Source organism: Melozone crissalis, unplaced genomic scaffold (genome assembly GCF_028551555.1).
Source record: "Melozone crissalis strain CALT ecotype California unplaced genomic scaffold, PUWL_Pcris_2 ptg000005l_1, whole genome shotgun sequence".
Taxonomy (NCBI): Eukaryota; Metazoa; Chordata; class Aves; order Passeriformes; family Passerellidae; genus Melozone; species Melozone crissalis.
Genome location: NW_026535783.1, coordinates 54,523,503 through 54,544,642, shown reverse-complemented (window position 1 = coordinate 54,544,642; position 21,140 = coordinate 54,523,503). Strand labels below are relative to the sequence as shown.

At 38.3% G+C, this 21,140-nt stretch overlaps 1 protein-coding gene across 3 annotated transcripts in view; it reads left to right on the top strand.

The window, feature by feature from the left end:
- The first annotated feature begins 6,902 nt into the window (after positions 1-6,902).
- Positions 6,903-21,140, top strand: part of ERBIN (erbb2 interacting protein) — a 120,806-nt gene continuing 106,568 nt past the window's right edge. For 2 of the 3 annotated variants that reach the window (XM_054290078.1, XM_054290075.1), the window contains exon 1: positions 7,416-7,594. The gene's annotated coding sequence lies outside the window, so the exon portion shown is untranslated. Of the gene's footprint in view, positions 7,134-7,415; positions 7,595-21,140 lie in introns of those variants that run through there. The other variant, XM_054290079.1, reaches the window with a different exon arrangement.

Sequence of the window (21,140 nt, the reverse complement as noted above, 5' to 3'; positions counted from 1 at the left end):
AAGGTGCCTACTACTCATAAAGAACTGTGGAAATCATAGGAGAGAGCAACCAAAGCTTGGAAATATTTAAAAATGTATCCCTCATACGGGTAATGGCATCATGTCATTAACTGCTCATGAGAAAGTATTTTAAAAGACTGTGCCACTAAACCTTACCTAAACTTCTCCACAGGTTTTCATTGCTAAATTAAGAATTCATTGCCTTTTGTGTAGTAGAAATGACCATCACCTTTCTATATTACATGGCTGGCAAAAAGTGACAATACAAAGTACCTTGCAGAGGAATCCACAAGTCAACAAGCTTCAGAAAATTAGCCACTATACGAGATGCACTAGGAAAAAAGTCTCAGAACTGCCTTGCAAGGAGCAGGCCTTGCATTTGAACTAACCTCCCAAATAACACCTATCAATCTAATAATGCAAAATGGAAGACCTCACTGATAAAATATTCCTGTCTATTGCATAATACTCAATGCTGATGTATATGTACAAAAATTCTTTAGATAATTACAGCATTAACACTTCCTTGAAGACTTTTTTTCTATATCTGTTTTTAAACAACAGGTCCAGAGTTAAACTTACAATCCAAAGCAGACCTCCCCTGTACTAACAAACACTCATTAGAATGAAACCTTGCTGACACAGCCTAAATAAACTTCACGAATACTGACAAATTTAACATGATTGATATCAGTGACCAAAAGAATCAATGGAAATTAATTATTTTGGGGTTTCTTCGTACTCTTTAAAATGTGATATATTACACCAAGTATGACACATTCTCATGAGAATTACATGCATAGAACTCATCAATTGTTATTCACTACACTGAACTGGCACAGATAAAACACAGCAAAGGGTAGAAGAATAATTATTTCATTAAAAAAATAATCCATCTCTTGCACAGATCAGGTACCAACAAGGGACCTCCAAGTCATGTTTAAAAAATAATCCTGAGAACTACATTCTTCATGGAGACAGTAGCAACCTTATTTTTAAAGCTGACAGTTCTTGCTGATTCATCCTCTGTACCTTCATGTTAGCAGCTGTTTTCTCCCCAGTGGTTTAATTGATTAAAATAATTTTATATCCTAAAACCAATTCATCCCACTTGTATTTAGTTTGGGTTTTCCTCCTTCTTAGTTCTCATTAATAATGTCACTCAAGTCAAAACATTTTTCTCCATTCCTAACAGTTGATCTAATTAAAGGTATCACCTTTTCTACAAACTTTGTCTAAATTTAGATCCCACAGTGTCAAAATTCATTGAAGGTCTGCCTCACCTGAGCTGAGTGCGGGTTTAATCTGAATGTATGCTGTTTTATCACAGCAGTTGGAGATATGCTCTTGGAAATGGGTTGAGTTGATGCTGTCATGATACTCAGATGTATATTCTGCCACATTGCTGACAGCATAGTTAATCAGAAGCTATGCATTTTCACTTTAGTTTAAGAAAGTAAAATATTTTAAATATTTTTTCTAAAAATAGAAATAATTACACCTCTAGACTAAAGTGCATTTCTCAAAGTAGTTGGTAAAGCCAAGCTCTCTGTTGAGCACTTTTGCTTGCTTGTAGGAATGGAAATGAGTTAATGGAGAATGTTTTCACTTTTGCGGCCTGGAAAGTGACTATTTCCTTACTGATGGGGAATAATGCTCTAGAATATACCTGCCATGCAAAAATGTATAAAAATATCCTTTGATGGAGGAAAACAGTAGATGAAACCTCTGAGTTAAAACATAAAAAATTTATTGCTTACGTCTATCAGGTCTTAGAACATAGGACAGATATAACTGAAAAAAATACCTATTTGAGATTTTAAAAAATACTCTGAAACCATTTTTGTCAAAGGAAAATTAAAAAATATCTATAATGTTTCTATAAGGTTTTCAGTGATACTAGTGATATTAAAGTGCAATTTTTAATATTTTGTTTGTTCAAAGGGAAAGGGATATAATATTTGTAAAAGGAGAACATTTTAGCACTTAGAACTATATAATTTCTATTGATTGTGTGAGGAGGAAAAAGGCAAAACAAATGTAGAAAAGGGGAACTGAAGACTTCATAAAGAAGAAAAATGGGGAAGACAAAATTATTCTTTTTAAATTGAACTTAAAATTGAATTTCATATGTAATGAAAGAAATCTGCATTTGCTCTAACAGATTCTGAAAAAAGTAATTCTTTTTCCCAAAATGAAAAATCTTTTGTCATGGACCATATTTTGCAGATGGAAGACAAAAGGATTTTTTAAACTCTCCTAAAAATGGTCCATGGTGGCTTTTCTAGAAATCAAAACCACTTTTCCTAAAATACAGTCTGTCAGTTTAGAGATAGAATAGTTCATCTCACTGGACTGTTTGCATGTCCTTCTTTCAAAAGGATTTACCTTGTGATTCCAAATATGGTAGTCCATAAGAAATTCAGTTTGAAATATCATTGAACCAACACTGAAGCCAAGAATTCACACATTGTTAGCATTTACTTTTACATTACTGACATTATTCACAGAAAAACACATGGGAAACGTAAAAAATTTATGTGTGCATACACACACCATTGTGCTAAAGACTAAGAGATTTGTATTGTCAGCATTAGCACCTTCTAAGAAAAATTAATTGTCAAAATAGAGGTAAGCCATAAAATGTAAAATGAATGCAATTCATCCTACAATTAGAGAAATCTGGTTTTATTTAACATTTGTGTGATGATGGGTCCTACAGAACTAGCATAATTGATTTTCCATATAAGAGTATTCCCAGATCTGATTAGACATTGGTACAGCATTCTTTTAGGACTTCTACTTGAACACACACAATCTTAACAGCATTAATTGTTACACTTCTAGGATACAAGAACTTAGCAAAGGCAGTCCAAAACTACCATTGGGGCATAGGCAATGTACTGAGCACATGGCTTATTTTAGGCAACTTCGCAGTTGGCTTTTTCTGCCAATTTCGTGTGTAACTCTTTGTCTTAAACTAGTCAGCAAAGGATTTTTGGTTATGATCTACAGATGTCAGTGTCCTCACATAGTCTGGCTTCATTTTCATTCCTTTCTCTTTGTTTTCACCAGAACAAGATTTATGTGGTGGTATCAGCTGTCAAAACAGACCCTTAGGCTAAGACGCTGCAGTATAGCTTAAAATCAGTGTTAAGGAGACTTTCCAGGAGCAAAGCAGTCCAAGTCAGGAAAGGGTGAAAGAACCTTGACACCACCTTTTTGTGTTTCCTCCTCCATATGAAATGCTCCTCCATGTCCCAAGTGTTCTTCGGAATTCACCAGCTCTCCCATGCTAACCAAGGAAGAAAAATACAAGCAAAAAGTTACAATATAATGGTTAAAAATAACTCTAAAACATTCCTAACCATGTCTGGAACACAGAATATAAAAAATAGGTTCTGGTGTTACCAAGGTTTTCTCTTGGTACTTGCATAATAATTCATCACTTTTATTTTACTGTTTGAGAAACAAAGAAACCAAATGCAGAGAAAATTTATTTGTATGGTGTATTTAGCCAGTGTATATTTGGGATTGTACTGAATAGAAGTTGTTTACTGAGTTTATCTTCAAATATGGTAGATACTTATGATCATTTAGAAGTTATAGCAACAAACTTCTAAAACTTAATTGCCACTGAATTATGACCATTTTGTGTTAATTTCACCAGTATAAATTCATCCAGATGCCAACCACATAAATTCAGAAAGCGCTACAGTAAGATATTTTGGCAAATTTAAATTATGGGATACTTAAAATAAACTTCAATATGTACTTGTTAGAGAAAAAATTAATTATTGCCTCTTTGTGTCTTTCAGGTGGTTATTACTTCCACTAATTATTATTTAATATTTGTATTGCAATCACGCCCAGCAGTTCCACTTCAAATCAATTTGAAATCCACCATTCAAGTCTCTACCTGAGCATTTAATAAACAGAAGTGCTTACCCCAGAGGCCTTTCAATCTATTTCCTGGAAAAGTGGAAACATGCAATCATAATGAACAAGAGCAGTAAGAATAGGGAAAAGCAGCAATTAAACCCTGTCACTCAGAAGAAACTATGTAGTAGTTGTCCAGACCACTTAACTCCTGAGAGACAAACATACAGGTGACTGTTTCACCAAATGTTCTTTTGATTCAGGTGCATATTGTTGCAGTATTTACTAGTGTTCCTGTTCAAATATGAAAATAGAAATTAAAATGAGAGGAGTTTTGGCTTGATGTCCAGCATTAAAATGTGTATAAAGGATTTGTTTAAATGTAAAGTGGGATCAGATGTATAGTCTTACTTGAAAGACTCATTATGTAACTCTGTATTTTGTCCTTTGTGCACTTAATCTGTAATTATTTGGTAACTGGGATACCATCTCTGGGAATTAATATTGCTGGGGACTCTGTTGGAGCTGTAATCTAAATACTGTCTTGATATTTATAGCACATTTAGATCCCTAGGATAACTCCTTGTATTTTCTTAATTTGTACAGATAGTTATATCTTGTCTGTGCACAATGTCTTCAGTAGTTATGCTCCAACTGGCTGTAGTTTCAGCAGACTTTGGATAGGCTTTTACTGTGATAGCTAAAATTGTAACTGAAACAGCATCTTACATTGCAACTAATGTTAACAACTATGGGAGATTCACCATCTGAGCAACAGTTGCTATAATATATATATACTATATACTACTTCTCATACCCATCTATTACCTTGCTGCATTAATAAATGCATTGGGAAATTTGCAGTATACATTTCCAAAAAATATTTTCACATTAAAAAGTTGTGATAATTCACATAGGAAAGTGCCGTGAAGATTTGATGATGGAGGGCATCAGTTGTAGAGAACTAATCACATTAATTATGATATGTTATGTGGTTTATGACATGAATGATCAATAATTTGCAAGAGATTAAAAAAAAATAGTAATTTTATTATAGACACAGTGTAGGGCACCGATGCAGGGCACTGTAGTGAGAAATTCTAAAGCTGTTGTCAGTGGGGGTAAAGCTCTCTTGCTTGGCCTTAGTCCAAAGCTGACTCATTTGAAGAAAATGGCTTTTCCGAACAAGAAGAAATAGAAGCATTTTAATGTTTTGGGCAATATCTATATATACAGATACAATTCTCTTTTTTATAAACTCTGATGACTACATTTGATGTCGTTTAATTATTTAAATTTAGGCAGAGATGTAGTCCCCAAAGTAGGGCTGAATGCTCTGCGAAGACAGAGAAAAGTAAGTAAAGAAACAGTAAGTGAATATTATTATCCTAGTAGAAACACATGCTTCTTTTTTGTATCTGGATACAAGCTGGATATTTGAACACACAATTCCCATATACAGGCAAGAAGTTTAAAATTAATAACACTACTGTTAAACACAGTGGACTTTTATAAAAATTTGATCATCTCTATGTTTTGTTGAGAAAGATTAAACCCTTAATGCAAAACCCTATAAGAAAATAGATAAAGCAAGTAATGATCCTCAATAGGAAGCATCAATGTGAGTTACTGTCAAGGACTGGTAGGGGTTTCAAGGACTTTTCCCATCTAGTTGTACGTTAAAATCAGGGACAGGCCAATAGTAACATGACACCATTTTACCTTACTGTTCAATGGCACTTCTTAGCATTTTGCCAATTTCTCAGTAAACAGATTATCATCATAAAACACTGTTCCATCTTAGTTGGTGGCAGTCCCAGTAGAGTAGCCAGGGATTAAATTAGCGTGAAAGCAAAACTACCTCTGTCCTTAGATATGGTCTCTGCTGAGCACAATTAAGGAGCATAAGGTGAGCAGCATGTACAATTCCACCCTGCTGTCAGCTTCATGTGCTGTGTTATGGCTGAGCAGAACTCCAGGCTCCAGGACTGTTAAAATGGCATATTGCATACACAATAGGTTATCAAATACCCATTTCAAACAATCCAGGAAATTAAACAGAAACTCACTGTTTCTGTTTGGATCACAACTGTACTACTGCAATCCAAACCCAACCGATACCAAAGCCATGTGACCTATGCACTGCCGGTTTTTCAAGCATGTATTTGTACATGACTCTGTCAGTCGACACGCATTTTCAGTACCATTGTATTGTACTGACAGTGTTGAAATACTTGGAAGAGAAAGTACAGCAGTGTTCCAGGGTTTACGTGAAACATTGTGACAATATGTGCGGCAGTATTTTAATTGTTGTTGTTTGCATCCAAGTTTAACGTAGCACACCCAAACACCAAAGCGTGGGTGGAGGCTGTCAGTTTTTCCCTTGGGTGTGCTCTTTCCCTCAGACCCTTGGTAGCTCCGAGTCAGGCAGCACAAGGTGCGGGAGCAGGGGTGGGATGGCCACGAAGGCGCAAAGGCAGTGTGAGCCGGCGCCTCAGCGCTTTCCACAGAGGGTGCGCAACCATTAAATAACGAAGCTGAGCTGTTAACGAGGAAACTTCTGTCATTCAGGACTGAATTTGCCCGTACCTTGCCTGCAGAAGACAAACTAGGACAGGCCCCACGCCGGGCAGCAGCGGGAGGAGCCATTCCGCGGCGGGGAGACACAGCCCCCGCCCGGCGCCGCTCCCACCTCCCGCTGGCCCGCGCCCGCCCCAGCCCCGCGCTGGCACCCCTCGTCCCGCCTCGCCCTGCCCCTGCACAACCCGCCCCCGCCGGGCCCCATTGGCCGCCTCGCCCGTCCCTCACGGCTTTCCCCCAGCTCGGCCCCCCGCCCGGCGCTGTCCGCCCGTCCCTCCTCCCACCCGACACAGCCAGTGTGGGCGCGCCCGCCGCGCCTGCCTGCTCCTGCCGCTGCTGCTCCCGCTCCCGCCCGCCTGCCTCCACCTCCGCGAGGTCTCGGCCCGGGCTCTGCTCCCGCTCCGCCCCCCGTGCCGCTGCAGTGCCTCCCCCGTCTGGCCAGCGGTGCGCGGCGCCAGCAGCAGCAGGGGCGCGGCGGCTTCGCCCGCGGCCACTTCCCCTTCCCCCCGCCGCGTGTTTGCCTGCGACGTTCATTCCCCCTTCCCACAGCTCCGCCGCCTCCCCCGGCCCCCCGCTGCCGAGGCCGGGGAGGGGGGCGGGAGGCTGAAGCCGCGGGAGAAGGGGGAAGTGTGCGAGAGGAGGCGGGGAGCGAGGGCGGCGGCGGCGGCGGGCAGGTGAGGCAGGCGGCCATCCCGCTTCCCTTCAGCCCTCGGCGGTGGCGGCCGCGCTCGGGCGGCGCGACCCCGGTTGCGCAGCCGGGGGGCATCGGCGGTGCCCATCGCACCGCGGGGGCGGGCAGGCGGGCGAGGGGCGGCGGCGGGCGGGCCCAGGCCAGGCCGGGCCGCGCTGGGTGTCGGGGGGCGCTGCGGTGCCGCCGCCGGGCGGGGCCGGCGCGACGTGGGGCCGGCCGCGGGGCAGAGCTCGGCGGGGGCCGGGAGGAGCCCGGCTGTTCTGGTGCCCTCTCCCCGTGCACACGAACTCCCTCGTCCTCGGCGAAAGCTGCTAACATTCCTTGTCCTCCTCTCCCCGTTCTCTGTCCTCTACCTCTCTGAAGAAGAAAACTCGATTGGATTTAACTTGGGGTCGGAAGAAACTCCTGCCTGCTGGATCTGGTTTAGACGCCCCGACAGCTAAGGTAAATAGGGAAGGCTTGGGATCAGCAGCAGCAAAAACAACAGAAAAATCCTTCCTCTGGGAAGGGGGTGGAGAAAAAGCAAGGAGTTCAGGCTTCGTTTTATATCCTGTTTTTGGCCTTTATATTTTGTCTCTGTTTTCCGCCTTGGCCTGCACAGTTTAACTGCTCATTGTATTTCTCCCCGTCTCCCCTGTGAACCGAGGCGCTGGTTTCATGGAGTCAGGGAAAGAGTCTGTGAGACCGAAAGTTTTTAATCTCATCGGACACAGAAGTTTCTTTGTTCGGTCCGAGAAGGCACTGAGCTGAAGCTGCTCGACTGCGTAACTGCTTCTTCAGCTCCCTCCCTTCCAAAACGTTTGGTAACCCTGCAAGTACAATTAACTTATCGAGAAATGAGAAAGTCATAAAGGAGGTAATATATTTTATTTAATCGCAAGCTCTTGAGGCTTCGTGCTTATGTCTGCCTTGTTTTCTGGAATATCAGTTAGTGTCTGGCCGGACTTCTTCAGGATTGCTCTTAAGTTTCTTTATAAAAATAAGTCCTCCTGGTCATCTGTAAATGTCGCAGTTTTTCCACCTTCGATTGCTGCAGTCACCCGTCTTCTTCCCCTTTACCCTCTCTGTTCTCAAAGCGACAAAGTGAACTGCTTGTTTTTCAGCTTGTATAGCAGAAGTCTGTCCTGCATTTTGATCCTGGCAAAGTTCATCTTAAGAACCTTCATTTAAAACAAAATACAGAGCAAAACCAAAGCAGATAGGTAGTTATTTGACTTTTTGAAGTGCATGCAATTGAAGCTGTTAATGTAGCCTTGTTTGGTTTTGGTGACCCCTTTCCCCTTTCTAATTTTTGAAAGAACTCCTTTTCGAAGCTGCTGAAGGGCAAATTAAATGCGAAGTTTTAGCGTAGGATTTTGTACCTCTAGCACTTGTTACACCAACTAGATGGAGGTTTACTTCTCATGCATCAAAGAGGCAATTATGGGTTAGTTCTTTTGTGAAGGCAAGGAGTTTCTCATGTTGTGAATGTTTAGAATGAGGTAGAAACCATAGCTCTGGAATGTTTGTTCCTGTTTGTGAAACTCACAGGCAACATGTTGGTCAAATAGGATGTGTATGCTTCAGTCTTGCCAATGTGTGACATGTATTGGTATTTGGGAGTCTTGGACAAAGTAATTTCTGTGCAAAATGTTTAACACTCCTACATAGGTAGATCTTTAACATCGTGGAGTAATTTAGTGATCTAAGAAAAAATAATCCAACTCGATCTGTTTGATATACTGTAAGGAAAAATGTTAACATATAAATGCCTAAAGCAGGTTCAGTGGCTGATAACAAATAAATTACAATTTATAGACTTACCTTTCCAGGCAGCAGTAAGGGTTATTCTTTTGTCCAGAAAGATCTGGACAAAATAAATGGCAGTGAACTTTGCTTTCCTTATGTGGCTGATGCTTGGCAGAAAGTCTGAATAGAGTAATCCTTATACAAAGAACCATCCCTTTCCAGAGCAGTGTTTCAGTCCCAATAATGACTTGAGATTCTTGAGGGGAGGGTGAGGAGTTGTAGCTGTGCATGACAAATTTAGTTGTAAACCAGTATGTTCATAATCAAGGCAATTTTGTTTCTTTTCAGGCCTTTTGTGTCTCTCATGATGCACTTGATATTTTTCAATGCCATGTAGAAGAATAGTTCCTTGTAGTGGAGGCACAACTTTTTACGCTAGTGTTTTGTCACCATGGTAGCTATGGATAAGGTCCTTTTTTAATGATGAAAGTGTAATTCAGTACTGCTTACAGCTCATGGTTATATCATTGAATGCCATTATGCCATTAACATAGTTTGGGAGTAACATGAAGGGATGTGTTTTTTCTTCAGATCAACAATCACAACTAAAAATCAGTCTGACATTGGTATTTTTATTATGAACAAAATTATTTAACATTACACATGGTAGCTCATGTGCTTGAAACAGCACTTTTATAGCTGTGTGTTGATGGCTTGGGGAAACGTTCTTTTTACCTGACTGGTTCTTATTCATGAATTAAATCAAGCTTGAGTAAACATTGCTAATTTTAAGAAGGTGTGCTTGCAATCAAAGAGGGAGAAGTTGCAGTATATAGCATCCTATGGAATGTGATTATCATTAAGATGATTATTATATTTGTAAAATACGAATATATCTGTCTTATGCATAAGCTGCATAGTAGACAATGCTTAGTGTAAACACAAAGCTCTGTAGGGTATCAATTTGCACGTCATGTTCATATAGAATGGATAAAGGGTCTCTGTGGAGAAAATACTAAGGATAGTTTCTTAGTGTATTGAGTTGGTGGTCTCAGAAAACTGTTATGATTTGTTCTCGGTGGAATTTGTTGAGAGTCTTTAGTCCCAGTCATTAAGAGCCATGCTTGGAAGATCAAAGCTAAGGAAAGGCTTGCACATGTGTAACATACATTATACCTCACATGTTAGCAGTAGGTCCTAGAAATAGAAGGGGATGGGAGTAAATTCGTCAACTGGGCTTTCCGGTAGGGCTGTAATGAATCACTGTCTGTCTGCTCTGCGTTCTTGTTTTGTTTTTGTCCTTCCTGCTCCTAAGCAAAAAGGAAAACCCTTTTGGGAAAATGTTATGTAAAGATCAAACAGTTGGTATGTCATATCTTCCGCAGATTCTCCCTATAGAATAATCTGATCTATTGAAGAAGTGCCTGACATTTAATCCTCGTAGAGGAATTAGAAGTCTAACCTTTTCCAGATGAGTTACTAGTGAAGTTGGCGGAAGAGTTACTCATACGGACATCAGAATAGTAGACAGTATTCCTATGTGAGCATGCAGATGTTTGTGGTGACATTTGAAATAGAATAGTTAAGAAGATCATCTAGAAAATGAAGATTTCTAAACATTGCTCTTTTACCTTGTCAGTTTTTGAGTAAGTTCAACAATGTGTCAAAAGACACTTTTCGTATCAGAATGAAAACATTTGAAGATAGTTTGAGTAGTAAATAGTCTGTATTTAACCATTGGTAATGGGACTTTTTAAATGATTTTTTTAGCTGTGGAGAGGTTACTTCACTGAAATACAGCTTTCACATTAAACTAAAAATACAGTGTTTGGATGTTGAGTTAAATCTTAGAAATGTAAGGTTTCAAAATAAGGATGCTGATTAGGGGAGATTTATTGTATCTCCTATCTAATTAAAATGGAAAGAATTGTTATGCTGGAATCAATAGATTTTTTTCTTTTATAGTAATCTCAGGATAATTAGGCTTTTTCTGCTGGCTTGCCTTCATTGTTGCCAGATGAAAAATCGTTTGCACCTGGTGGGCTAATGCAATGCTTATTCTTCAAAAACCACTGGCCTATGGAACTGCACAACACGTATTCTTTAGGAAGAACTGGAAAGCAACCAACCCAGTTGTGCCAACTTTTACCAATTCTCAAGCAGTCAGCTATGACTTTGGCATTGCTGACCACCAGGGACCACCAAAGAGACTCCCAGGACAGAAAGATACATGTGGAAAGGGGAGGAAAAATATGTTAATGATTTTGGGGAAATGGTTATCATATGTATGTTTATTCCAGGAAATCAATGAATATGTATGTAAAATATAGTATATAAGCAGGAGGGGGGGGTTTTCTCAGCATACATGGTATTTTGGAGGAGATATCCTCTTGTGCATCCAGCCACATAAAGAATGCCTGCTTCTTAATACTGCCTTGGTGGTAAGGAATTCCTTATTTATACTGATTTTTGGTAATAGTTTTGATGACCCAGATGGGACCTAGTCTTGAATTTCAGTGGATACAAAGGAACATCATCAAAGTCAGCTTTTTTTAAGATACTTGTTTCTCTGATGCTTGAATTTCAGTACAGGTGTTTGAGTTATTACTCTTTGTACTTTCTGTATAGGGGATTCAGAAGCATGATATTTCAACACTGGGCTGCAATTCCACCTTCAAAAATACATTGTAACTTCTCATAATTGAGAAATAAAACTGAACAAACCTCTTCCTTTGGTCTAAATGAAACCAAACTGAAGTGTACTTATGTTGGAGAACACCAGCATTGCAGCTGTCCTGCCTAGGGTAAAAAGTTAAAGTTAAAAGTTTAAAAGTGCAAGTTTAAGTTAAAAAGTAGATTAGCTTTTTTTCCCGTTCTTGGAAGGAATTTGTAGATACTTGACACTAAGTGATCACGTAGGAACAAACAGTGATGATTGAGCAGAGTCTGAGGGCAATCTGAACAATCTTGGCTGCTGTGGAGATCCTGGCAGTTGTAATAATGTCATAAGGTAACTGAGCCTCATAAGCTGAATTTTATTAGATAAGATAGTTTGTATAGGTTGGAATGTAGTTGTCTTGCTGTGAACTTGTAATGCTCAAGGGCTACTTCTTGTGTCAGTTGTCTGCAGCCAGCTTTAGGAATGAAAAAAAGCTCAAAGATGGTTTGAAGTATTAGTAAAAGTCACAAATACTTGAAGTGAAACATTTATAATTCGAATATTAATTTGGAGTGGGTGATATTTTCCTGCAAAGTGGCCAGGGCTCTATTCTCCTTGCTCCAATCCCAATAAATAAATAAATTCAAAATATTTGCAGTTCTGGTATTGCATTAAAGATAGATGCAGAAGGACAGTATTGTTTGTTTGAAGTAATGTGCTTTGAGTTTTACTGCTGTGTTTAGAGTCTTCTCACCAGTTTTCAGCTTTCAGTTGGCATGAGTAGTTCCTGTAGCAACTGCATAAGGGGTTCCATCTCCTTAGACAATTATGGAAGAGAAGTTTCATGTTCTTCCTTTGTCCCATGATGTGGGGTATGTGATTAGTACATTTACAGAAATTATTTCTTCTGCATTCTTTGCCCTCCTTGTCATTTTTCAGTACATACCTTCTAAAACTTCCAAGTTTTAAGAAGCAGAGGAGAGGGCATAGGTGCTTTGAGCTATATCAGTGCACCTACAGAAACATCTGAAATACAGTGCCAGATGATTGAATGTCATTCACAGGCTTCGTTATCTAGAATGACTGCAGAAATCATTGTAAGTGTTTGAATGGTGGAAACTGTTTCCAGGCTTGTCTAGAAGACTTCTGATAGACTGCTAAGGTTTGAGAGCTGCTGCTTTTTCCCCATGTGGCTGTTGTCTTCCTGCCATTACTCTATCAGAGGGGAGCAGTAATAATTTAGAAGATCAATCGATTTGTCAATTTGATCAAGTTTCTGCAGGTCTTTTGTCTTGCAGGTAACCCTGAAGATAACATGAATTTTTGTATTTGAAACTGGGTATCCGAGAACATTTATTATTGGGAATTATAGGGTTTTTTTGTCTGTGGAAAGATGTTGCTTAAAACTCTGCATGTGCTTATGCGCTCTCATGGTGCAATGAAACAACAAAAAAAAAGCTTGGCTGCAGTAGTATTTACAAGACTGAGGCCTATATTTTCAGTAAAATTAGACTGAAAAGTGTGTCAGCATAGCAGTCTAAATCATTAGTGACTTAAATGCTTTGTAAATGCTTGCTTTCCCTGCTTATGCTAATGAGTATGATAGATGTTTAATTTACTTAGGTTCCACTTTGGCCTTTGAGATGGGTCTACTTCAAGGAGGATCAGTGAACGTGCAGACAGCAGATAATGTTCACTGGTCTCCTGTTGCTGGTATGTTAGCTTGCTGTGGCATGTTAGTCTGTGGTGGCCTGGAATGTGAGGTTGGTAGTTAGCTCCTTTTAGGAGAACATACTCATTTTGGGCTACTTCTGGTCACAAAATCATATGTGGCGCTAACCCTGGAGCTTTGTTGGTTATTTAATTTCTGAACTGCTCTATATTTTTAGGGGATTGGTAGTAAAATTCATCACTGAGGGGGAGAATTCAAAAGTTCACTTCTTCCTGGTTCATACTTTTTCAGTCTTTTTACTATGTCTGCTTTGCTGTAGTAAGCTCATACAGGGTGATTTATTCTGAGTAATTAATGAGTTCTTTAAACATCTTGGAGGAGTTATAGGCCAAGGGAATTGAGTGTGCAACGCTGTAGAAAACAGTGTTTGGAACAAGCCTACAATTTTACCTAGGACTTTTGTCAGATCCCTGTTATTGGTTCACATATGGGTGCTGGGAAACTGTTAAAAACAAAGTAACAAATATTAAGGACACTAAGTAAGAAGAGACAAAAAAGGATGCAATTAAATTACTCTTTAACCATCTTCTCAGAATGTGACAAGGAGGGAGAATCAGTTGGAATTCAGAATTTCTCAATCCATGTGTCTCTGATCCTGATGGATAAGATGGGAAACATTGATATGAGGGGAAAAAAAATCTTCAGAGCTTTACTATTTTAGTATAATATTATTTCTCTATAGTGCATCTGACTTGTGTTTTTTAGGAGAGTTTTGTTTTCCTGAGCATGGGATTTCTGTGGCTATTAGACAATCCTGTTCTTCCAGTATGTTACTATTGATTTATATGTTAAGGCTTTTGGTCTGGTACCAGGTATTTCATCTAACTAAATGAAAATTTAAGTAATAAAAATACTAGAAAAGCAAGATATACTTAAAATTGATTTTAATAGACTTGAGGTTAATTTACTCTTCCTTTTTATCTGAGCGAGTTTATCAATTTTTCAGGGAGCATTTATTTTGTTTTCCCTTACTGAAACAAAGCAGAAGAAATGCTGAGGATCCTGGCATTATTCTGTGGTTTTGCAGTGCTGTTCTTATGAGAAGAAGACAGTAAAGCAGGCAAAAATTTCTGTGGGATTTTTCTGTGGGAAGTTGTGGGATCTGTTGGAGATGTATTGTCAACATATCAAATATCCTGTAGTCTTTCATGATATCAGTTACTGAATTGGTTTTGCAGCAGCGGGTGGTGGTGTGTCAAGGGAAAGATTATGGCATTGTCAATGGAGCAGGTTAGAAGAAAGTGTTACAGAGTGGGAGAGAAATGTGTTGTTAATCATTATTTTTCTTACTTTGCTTCTCCTGTTACATAAACTAACCAATGAAGAACCAACAGATTGTTCCTTACCCTTTTACAAAAACTCTCTTGTCTGTGGAGTGAATCCCTGCTTATTTCCACTGAATTTAAATATATGTTTGCTCAGTTTAGATTTGTAGCTCACACATCCTTCCACAGATGTTAAATTTCCAGATTTAAATTTCAGCTTCGGAGCATGAGATATTTGCTGAGGATTAACTTTCCCTCAAAATCAGAATGTTACTCATTTTCGTCAGTTTTGTATTAATTTGGTTTTAATCTTTGAGAAGTCTGAAGGACGTATTGGACAGTTCAAATTAATTGAAGTCACAGCTATGAAATTCTCTGAAATTTCTGCATTGTACTCTTTAGTCACTTTTTCCCTGGGTGAAAAAAGCCCTGGGTGTCAGAAGTTAAGTAACACTGTAAGTTGGGTTATTATTAAATCAACTTTGAATTCAGTTTTGAGGCTATAATTAGCATTTTGATGAGAAAGAAGGCTCTTTTTATATATCTTAAATCTCTTGTGAGGTGAAAGGCTTGTTTTTGACTTCCAATAGTGAATTTATTATCCACATTGAAAACAACACTTTTAAGAGAAAGTGTACTTTTATATTTTAATTGTCTAAATTCTAAGTTATTAGTAAAAGTTTTATTGTAGGCACTCTTGTTCTTCTCTATCTAAAGAGGCAAAAATACTTTGAAGGCTATTCAAGAATAGCCTGCTACTTTTTTTTTTTTGTTTCAGTTGCTTATGTGATCTACAAAATGTCTGATAGAGTAAAATAAAAATAACATAACAGCTCTCTTTTCTTTAATCATCATCCATTCACTTAGAGGAACACAACACTAACTAAAGAAAAAAAAATAGCACAAAAATGCTGACTTAAATGTTTCATCACTGTGTTGGGAGTGAAACAAGATTATGAATTGGCAAAAATCAAACATGCATTGTGAGAGAAAAGCTGAGTAAATAGAGGACAAGAGTAATGGTGCTTACCCACATGGAAGATGTGAAGAGTGTTGTAGTTAGAAAGAACTCCAGCCAATGCAGACAGGAGTAGTTCTTCTGCATCACTGCAGAAGACAGTGACAACAAAGTGGCCTGTGTTGGGATCTATGTATCAGTTAAAATTAATGTAAAGAAAAACAACAGACAGAGGTAAGTAGCTTCAGGGGTTCCCTTGTATGTCCAGGACAGTAAGTTGTAAAACTGCTGAGAGTAATATTGACATAATATGTAGCATGATTATTGTGTAAACTAGAGGGACAAGATGCTTAGAGTCTGGAAAATACAACTTTTTTCTGTTTTGGTTTTTGAACCTTTGCTTTTTTTAAAATAGTGGCTACTTCTTATTCTAGCCACTCCTTACTTTAGTGAAAAAGGTGTGATAAAGTAAAACTGTTTTTAAAGCTGCATTATGAATAAAGGCTTCTGCTTTTACTACCATTTTATACTAAACATGTAAGAACAAAAACCAAACTGGCTTGATGAAGTGGATAACACTTAGAAGACAGACAGAAGTGTTCTTTAAAGGAGGAGGAATTATAAAGTAAAATGGAAGTCCAGTTCTATATACAATTTCTCTTCAAGTAGTAACTTGCATTAGTGCACTGTATAGTCTTATAGATGTTGGGTTGCATTTTTATTTGTAGTTTTTGGTATGATTTTTTTTTTTGAAATCTGCCAAATTAAAAATGGGAAATGAATGTGTATACTCCCATGTACTTCCTTTGAACTCTGATCTATGAATGTGTTTCCATCTATCTTCCCTTTACCATAGATTGAATTATGTAACATGTCGGGATTTGTTTTTCTGAGCAGTTACTAGCTAGAGGGTTTTGAGTGTGGTTCTTCCTTCCCCTCCTGTGTACCCAACATCTGCTTACTTTGTATCTCAAGTGTTCTGCGCCTGCTGTGCTATTCTGACCTCTGTTGTTTGATCCTTCCTAGCTTTTGGTAGGAATTCTGGGAGTTACATTTTTGAGGGAGAGTGCATGTGAAGCAGGGCATCAGGGACTGGATTTTTTTTGTGTAGACCCTACAATTTAGTAAGCATTTAAATAATCAATGATGTTCTGATAAGAAATAGTATCTTTTTAAAATTTATTTTTCCCTTTTTGGTTTCTGTGCTGACATGTTTTATGTTGCAGATCACCTGAATTTATCTGCAGGCAATTACGTGCGGAGTCTGATTAATAGATGAGAACTTTTCTTTTATATTGAAATACTGCATATTTACAGCAGTGCAGCTTGCTTGTCAAAAACCTTTGGTGTCTGCTGCAGATGGCTGCATAGTCTTAAGGAGTGGCTTCCTGGCTGCATTGTACATGAAGTGCCAAACATTGAGAGCAGTTTTGTTCTGGAATGCCAAAATACATTAAATCCATTCAGGAAGCAGCATATGTCAAACGAATAAAAATACCATAGTCATGTGAAACAGAATGTGGTAATTATGTTTTTCAAACCTATTTTATATCCTGAGTTAAGAGCTTAAAAAGAGCTTTTTGTATTGGGGATGGTATTAACTACCAATTGCTGACTTACACTGTTAGCATTTTCACTACTGTTTGTTTTCCCTATCCCCTTTTTTTACTGTGTTTTGCATATGCCATAGCTGGAATTTGAAACCAGGAGTCTATCAATAAGAGTGAAGGAATAGGAAAACAATTATATTTTCCTCCTGTATATCTAGGTCTGTGCATAGTATGCAGGTTTTTGGTGGGTGATTTGTTTTTTGGGTTCATTTGAGGTTTTGGTTTTATTTTTTGGGGTTTTTTTGTTTGTTTGGTTAGTTTGTTTTCTAAGGCTAGTGGTGTATGTGTTCTTTACAGCACTGAGAGAAGTATGTAATTGCTTGATAATGCAGGTAGAAAACCATGGTTGATAAAAATAACCAGTGAAGGATTGTGCTGCTGTTCAGTGTCTTAATTCCAACAAGTTCTCAAGACAAGGAGTAAGAACATTTACAACTAATAGCTCCAAATATTGCAGGGTTTTATTATTATGAAGACACAAGCCCAAGGCCACGCATTTTGTTGCTTTTTATTCCGTGTTGGCAAAGTAGGTGGGATTTCACTTTAATTTCTCCTAGTTAGAAGGCAAAGGTATTAAAAAGTGCATAGACTGAAAAATACCTGTATATCAAAAAGCTGTAATTTCATGTGATTGGTTTCTAATTAGTACATTGCACAATTTTTACAGATCTGAAATTTAAAAGCCTGTTTGAGTCAGAGAAATGAAGTATTTATATTTTTAAAGTAATTTTGCTTGTTCTTTCTGAATGTCATTTTTCCCCTGTTTTTTCTTTTTTGTTCAATCCCTATGATTAGAAATGGAGTTAAAAATTAACTTCAGTAAATTAACTTACATAACCTCCTAATTGCTGTTCAGTCTTGTGTAAGAAATGAGAGGTCCTTGAAAGAGAAGTGAGGGCAAATATTTTACTTCCATAGCTGTGGAAGGCACAGATTTATTTGAAACAAGCATTTAATAATAAAGTAGCTTCATATGAAGCAGTGTTTGTAGCAGAGGCCATAACTGCTGTCGGGCTGGAAGCATGATACATTCATATCTCTTGAGTTGAAAAAGGAGGTGCTGCTGTGTTTGTTTTCTGGTTTAAATTCTAGTCTCTGAGATTTTTAGCTGTCCAGTGGTAGTGGTGCCACCATTTAAAGATTTGCTTGTATACTGAGAGATGAGACAAATTCTGGAGTTGCCTGTTTGTATCTTGGTTCAAGCCAGCTGGGTTTATTGCTTGGTTCAAGCCAGCTGGGTTATTGTTTGCTTTTGCATTTATTCTGGCAGTCCAGCTGCCTTCCCTGATTGTGATGTGTGTTAGTCTGATTGGTCTCAGCCTTCTTTGGGATAGGTATGAGAAAGTTTATAGATGTGTTTTCAGGCACACATGGGCTTTCCTCTTCCTCAGCCTTTGTTCTTCTTTGAAGTTTGGTGTTTATCTTCATTCTAGTCACCAAATGTGTGTTTTTTGTGTGTTTCGTGAAGGAGTAGTGGTCCTGTTAGCGACAGAGAGGCCATACCTGTTCAACACAGTTAATTCCAGTGTTTCTGCTTGTCTCCCAGCTATCAGTGGCTACAGGAGTAGTCTGTAGCTATTGAAGTGTAGGAAGTATCAGAAGTAGTAACACAAAGAAGTGTTTTCCTATGTATGTTTTCCTTTTGTTCTTTAGTGCATCGGAAATGTACTTCAGGTTTATCGTGAGTGTCTATGGGTGTTCCTCGTGCCCTGCACCTTAGAACTATGTGTTAATTCTATTGAGTCTGACCTGGTTTGCTGACATTTTCAGTGTGAACTACCAAGCTGAATCTTACTAGAGTGTAAGTTGCAGGAATTGATTTTCAAACAGACTTGGAAATTAATTCACAGACTTGTGTTCAAGTTGGACTTGCTACTGTCATAGTGTTTTCTCGTTTTTTTAACCAACTGTAACTGTCATCAAAGCACTTGCCATTTCTGGTTTTAATTGATGAATAATGCTATGGAATCTACAGGGTTTTCTTCCCCTCCTTGGCATTTATTCCAATTTTTTTTCCAAGATTTTCCTGCGCTGTTCATTGTAAATACCTGTTTTATACCTCTCCGGTAAACAGTTGAGTTATTTTATCTTTGGTTGTTTTGTTTCTTTTTGAGGTACTTTGTAACTTAATTTTAGTCTGTGATTTAATTAACCTGTATTTATAACTGTTGTAACTTTTAAAAGCATATTGACTGTTACACTTATGTGTCATTCTTTCTTGTAGTTTCTTCCTGAATATGTCCATTCTCCTGAGCCTCTCTAAGACCTTGTTAATGTTGATTTGCGAGCAAGCCAGCAGACAGCACCATGGAAGAATTCTGTTTAATGACAAAAACCTGTTTCTGTATCTTCTTATCAAGATTTAATGTTAAGTCTGTTTTTGAGGTGGATGGTATGGGTGGCTCTGAGTTAATCAGTTGGTAGGAGGGGCTGTAGAAGAGGAATTTAGATGAGAAACTTGGGTGCAGTGTAGAGACTGGTTTTATTCATAGTAATTACTAGCCTTGCTTTACATCCAAGCATCTGAAAGCTATTAGAAAATGCCTTATTTTATGGACTGGATTTAGGACAAATCACCTTTACCGCCAAGATTGGAAATAGGTTTCATTCTGCTCTAAGTGATGGGCATCATGGCCATACCATCATACCACTAGAAAATGGCAGCTTTCTGATGCTCTAGGAAGCTTGAACTGCATTTTATGTATCTTCACTACGTTTTGAGAACAGTAAGACACATAAGATACATCTAGATCAGTGGCACTGTTGTGTATATAAATATCAATTTTTGTAAATCTATTCAGTGTATCTATTTATTGTTTGAGTTGCAGGTTGATATTAATTGAAAATTTTTCTAAATGTTTTCTTAACCTTAATATTCAGCCAAAGTGAACAACCAAGACTTTCTCTCAATAGTGCTTCTTTGCAAAACACCTCCTTGTACTGGCCACTTTGGAATTTATAAATAGTTTTTGTTTTGGTTAAAAGAAAGTAAGTGTATGTAAATTTTGAACTTACCATGTTGGGGATGATGGTCTATATACTTTTGTGTGCTTTACTCTCATTCCCTCAAGTCTCTTTTAAATTTAAAGCATTGCTTTGTGGGCAAGTATTTGACTTTTTGTTGCAAAAACATGCACAGCACTTGCTGAGCAAGTGTCTTGAAGTTCTGACCACATCCTGTGAATATTTCTTTCAGTTTTGTAGAGTAAAAAAGTACTGGTACAGTCAGTGTTTGGACCAAACTGTTCACTGGATTTACTGAGTATCCGTGCTTCTTCTTGGTTGCCTGTAGATATTTATAATGGTTAAATTTTTTTTTTAATTCTTCCCTCCTGCCCCCTCCACTAAAAATATGAATCCAAGGTGGACTAAATTGTACATGTGACACACATGAATGAATTTTGCCATCAACATATGCTATTGTGAGCATTAAAATATGCTTGCATATATTTTTTGGTACATCTTTTTTGTACTAAAGAAAAATTACCAGTAATAATGAAGTTATTACCTTTACTTTAAAGGAGTTTTAATTTAAAAAGCCTGTGGCTAAATGTCTAGTCTTGCATTCTGCTGCATCTGCTTTGCACACTTCCTCTTCGTTTCCAGTGTAGTCCTTTGCATCAGAAGGAAGACAAGGTATTGAACGTGGAGACATAGTACCGAAGTTCAGTGAGTTGTTGAGCAAACTGATCTAAATGAAAAAAAATTCTTCTCAGTGTCTTGCAGATTTAGGCCTTTTGGATCAGTTACTGATTAGACTTACAGTGTGATTGAGAAAACCCTAGCTTTAATAAAAGGCAGGTGTGAGGGAAAAGCTGGGATTACTCTTGTTTCAGCAGGTTGTAGTTTGAATTTTGCATGATGGAGTTTGACTTGCCTTTTGAGTTCCAGTTGCTAATTTGGAATAGTCTTCCACTTATCCACAATAAATATAAATGTTGCTATTCATCATCAGTGATTTGATCCTTGATAATACATGGAAGTCAAAAGTGCAGTTAAAAACTTGGGATACTTACCCAGTTACACCTTCTTTTCAGC